This window comes from Adiantum capillus-veneris, chromosome 12 (genome assembly GCF_014529385.1).
Source record: "Adiantum capillus-veneris isolate H3 chromosome 12, ASM1452938v2, whole genome shotgun sequence".
In the NCBI taxonomy this organism is placed as follows: domain Eukaryota; kingdom Viridiplantae; phylum Streptophyta; class Polypodiopsida; order Polypodiales; family Pteridaceae; genus Adiantum; species Adiantum capillus-veneris.
In genome coordinates, this window is record NC_140942.1 from 125175044 (window position 1) to 125179979 (window position 4936).

At 38.6% G+C, this 4936-nt stretch overlaps 1 pseudogene; it reads right to left on the reverse strand.

The window, feature by feature from the left end:
• Positions 1 to 802: 802 nt before the first annotated feature.
• Positions 803 to 1320, reverse strand: LOC147446472 (uncharacterized; annotated as a pseudogene).
• Positions 1321 to 4936: the final 3616 nt, after the last annotated feature.

Consider the following 4936-nt stretch of genomic DNA (forward strand, 5'->3'; position numbering starts at 1 on the left):
ACATGCTGAGGAGATCATGTGAGGACTTGCGCTGGGTGGGATTGGTAGATACACAAGTGCGCAGGACTTCCTGAAAGCGTATGAGGAAAGTGATATAATTAGTGTTATCATCCTTAGGTAAATATTTAAGGAGTTCTTGAATGTATTTACAAAGGGAGTAGATATCTTGGCTGCGCGTGAAGACTGGAGGAATTTTTGATATACATTTCAGGAGCCACCCACCAATATCGCTTGCTCCATGCTTCCCTTGTCGATGGGAGAAGATTTGGCAACTTTGGAAATGTGTTCTCTGTGGGGAACAAGGTTGCACTACCCCAATCATATACGCCTACATATACTCCAGCCCATCCAAAATGCAACAAGATATTTCTCCCATGAACATCATTGTGAGTGATGTTATTTGCATGCAAAAAGATGAAGGTTCGGAGCAATCCATTAATGATAGGCCATATATTCTTCTTGATGCCTTCAATGGTCCCCTTGGTGTCTCTAAAGCCCTTGCTCATGGCCACATTCTTCCCCTCCTTTTAGAGTCTCTCTAGCCAGTGGTCGAGGTTTCCACCATTCCACATCTTGAAGATGAGGGTGGGTGCTCGTGTGGTGTGTCTTGCCAATATAGAGCAGCAATGATTCCACTATGAGTAATAGTCATAATTGTGGCCTCATGCAGTGCTATGTCATTGGCACACTTCTGGCCATCACCCTTGATTAGCTTGCCAGCGTAAAATTCATCTGTGAAGGCTTCATGGTTGACTTTTACCTTCGTGACCATGCCGTATCTACCTTCTCCAATGCTTGCCATTTATGGAAATTCAATGAAAGCCATGCGCATGATGATGAGGTTGCATGGGTCTAAACTTCCCATGTTGGGCGGCATTGGATCATTGCTAAAGATTGGTACTTCCGAAGGGGTAGGCACTTCGGGTACATGCTTGGGCTCTTCTTCAATCCTTGGTCTCTTTCCCTGTTGCTTCATGCTTCTGTAGAGGACCTCTACTTCCTTCATGCAGTCCATGAAGCCAGACTTCCCTTTAATTTTCTTGTCAAGGGTTTCTATAACTCTGCAAACTTGCCCTATGATTCGACTCACGTCGTGGCCCAACTGACCACCTTTAAGGACTTCAATCCCACCTAAAGCACCACAACATTTTGCAACTAGTGTTGCATATGTAGCACTACATAACTCATCCAAAAATGATTTGTATGAGGACTCTTGCAGCACTTCCTGGAGAAATCACTTCGTAATCCATAAAGATGAGTGCATACGAATTCTTCAACATATTTCTGCTCAACTTTTGTTATCTTGTCTGTAGTACCCATGATGTGCGTAGAAGCTAAAACAAAAAACAAAAAATCAAAACTTCTCATCAGTATAAGTGACATGTAATACAACACATTCTAGTCATTCTTTACAACACAACCATTGGGAAATCACCCTAAACCCTAAACCACTGGTCTACATGAATGTAATTTATGATTAATATACACAAGAACATGTACACGATTATGCATGATGTTAATTATGATTTTTCATATCATAAAGAAATATGTTATGATTTTTCGAATCAAAAACCTCGCATGTATGAGACATTATCAATAGGAATGTGACGAAGTCATAGAAATACGCATTATTTTACAAATTACAAAGATTAATGTAAAATATGGTGTCACGTGTTTATCCTTCTCATTGTAAGGATCTAAGCAAGTCCTAAGCACCAAACGCAGGGGTTTTATTCCCGTTGTAAGAGCAAAGGATAAACAGTCGATCCACACGCCGAGAACAATTATACTATAAAAATTAGTAGCTCATCAGATAATGGTTTTTTTTTTCACAAATCCTGTCTGAGAGAAACTCCTCCCGTTGTAAGAGCCAAAGATTGTGATACGGGAGTAGTTTAAAGATTACACTTTTCTCATTATATACATCTACAATGTAGATCTACGAATCATGTGGTCCATGACTACGTATATTGAAAAGTGTATACCTTAAAGACTCACTAGATAAAAAGTTTATTTGCACAGATTGTGTCTAGGAGTATCTTCTTCCGTTGTAAGAACCAAGGCTCTGACACAGGAAGAAGTATGTTTTTTGTAAGCTCACATTTCATTGGAGCTTATTTTACCTAAATCATCGTACAAAGTAAGAGTATCGTGAGACATATCAAACAAATGCACATGCTATCTAATGGTCTCCTAAAACACCGTACAAAGTATGAGTGCCGACGAGCATATCAAAACAATGTACGGTGTTATCTAAATTCCTAAAACATTGACTCAAGTAAGAGTGCTGCCAAGCATATCAGAACAAGAGTCAATGTTTTCTTTAAAAAAATTAGATAAATATGGAAGTAAGATATAAAATCAAACAAGCCATAGTAATTTTTATATCCTAAATTTTAAACTGTTATGTGACTAAGAGGGCCCGAAGGCGTATCAGAGACACATACAATAATATAATCACATGAAAGTAAAATTTAAATTATTTTTTATTAAAACACGAATCTGAAGAGAAAAGATGCTTACCAGTACGTGAAGCTGACCTGCTCGAGAGTATGAGATAGAGAGTGTGAGCTGTAGACAACTAGAAAGCTCCAAAATTGAAATGGATCGAAAATGGATCGAACAACGAAGCGTGTTTTTTTTAATATAAATCTAGCATATCGAGCGATATTGTATCGATCGATAAACTATTGATTGATAGATTATAAATTATTCAAAAATACCACGTATTTTATGATAATATGCGAATAATGACGAGTTATTCGATATAAATTGCATTATTTGGTCGCATAAATGCAACGCAACATGAGACTACCACAAGCTGAAGCATAAGGAACCTTAGCCATCACAGCTTTTTCCTCGGCAGATTTGGGACAATTGTTCTTGCTAAGTTTCAAATATACAGGCAATGGAGTACTCAAAGCCTTCCCCTTCTGCATGTTGAAACGATCAAGAACCTTGTGCACATACTCTTTTTTGAGAAAGGTATAACAACCTCTTCTTACGGTAACGAGTACTGTGCATACCCAAAATGTGATAGACTTCACCCAAATCTTTCATGTCAAATTGACTTTTCAGCTTGGTTTTCAAGTCAACAATGTCCTTCTTGCAATGAACAGCAATAAGCATGTCATCTACATAAAGGATTAGCATAATAAGTTGTCCATTGGTTTTTCTTTTCACGTAAAGACATGGATCCTCATTACTGTGCTTATAGTCTAGGGAACACATAAATGCATCAAACTTTTGATACCATTGTCTCAATGATTGCTTTAAGCCATAGAGACTTTTCAGAAGCTTACACACCAAATGTTTCTTGCCTTTTTGCACAAACCCTTCAGGTTGCTGCATATAAATCTCTTCCTCGAGATCACCATGTAAGAAAGCTGTAATGACATCCTTTTGATCAAGCTCCATATCTTTAGTGGCAACCAAAGCAAGCAACATTCCCAATGTGGTCATCTTGACCATTGAAAGATTTCATGGAAATCGACACCATATTCTTGCTTGAAACCTTTGGCCACTGAACGAGCTTTGTAATTGTCAATCTTCTGCTTATAAACCCATTTACAAGGCAATGCTTTCCTACCTTTTGGCAATGGAACAAGTGCCCATGTTTTGTTCTTTGCAATACTAGACAGCTCCCTCTTCATAGCATGTTCCCATTGAACCTTACCACATTGGCTAGCATAGTCTCTTTGTCACAAGAAGGCTCACCACTATCTGTCAGCAAATCAAAATCCACGCCTGGAACAAAATGTTCTGGTGGATGTGAGACTCTTTGAGGTCTCCGTGGGGCTGATCAGAACTCGTACTAGCCTATGTAGTAAGTGGCTCGGGAGCTATCTGTATAGGAGGTGATACATCAAAAAATATGACTTTCCAGAATTCAATCTCTTTCACTGGTTGTCTATGCATCTTAGTCTCATTAGACACAACATCACTGCTATGAACCACTGATCGACTTTTTGGATCCAATAAATGATAGCCAAATTGACCATCTACACCATAGCCAATGAAGATGCATTTCCTAGACTTAGGATCTAGCTTAGCATGCAACTAGGCTTGGGTAAATGTGCATAGGCTTCATAGCCAAATGTACAGAGTTTTTGATACGACAATTTATGTGTTGACCATAACTCCAAAGGTATAAAAAATTGTAATGAAGCATGTGGTGATCTATTGATCAAGTGCATGGCTGTGTATAATGCTTCAACCCAAAACGCTTGCGGTAAATTAGCCTGTGTGATAGCATAGACATAATCCACTCTTGGATGGTCCTATTCATTTGTTTTGCAACACCATTTTGTGCAGGGATATAAGGAGCTATAAACTCACACTTAATTCCCCTACTTGAATAAAATTATGTAAACTCTTTGGAGACATATTCTCCACCATTGTTTGAGCGCAAAGCTTTCAACTTATGTCCAGACTAGAACTTCTTGAAGCAAGAAAATTTCTCATCTTTAGACTTCATGGCGTAGACCCAAACATGCCGTGTTGCATTGTCAATGAATGTAGCATGATAGGGTGCACCACCATGGGATTTAGAAGGCATACACTCTAAGGGTTTTCTTTCTTTGTCAAAAGAATGTACGATATGTCCGTGTTTGCTTTTCATATTGACAGTGCTCACAAAAGGGAAAATAAAAAAATAACAAAAGCCCAAACAAGAGAGTGTCTCCATTCCCTTATTTGACATATATCCTAACCGGCTATGCCACAAAGCAACGGTTGGCAGCTCGGTTATAGAAAGAACACTCTTTTTATCAGATACATAAAGAGAATAAAGTGAACCAACTTTAGAACCATGGGCTATAATAAGATGACCCTTTGCAACACACCAAGATTGCTAATGAAAATTGACTTTGTAAACCAAGTCATCAACACGTCCAACCAAAATCAGATTGCGTGTCAAGATTGGAACATGACGCAC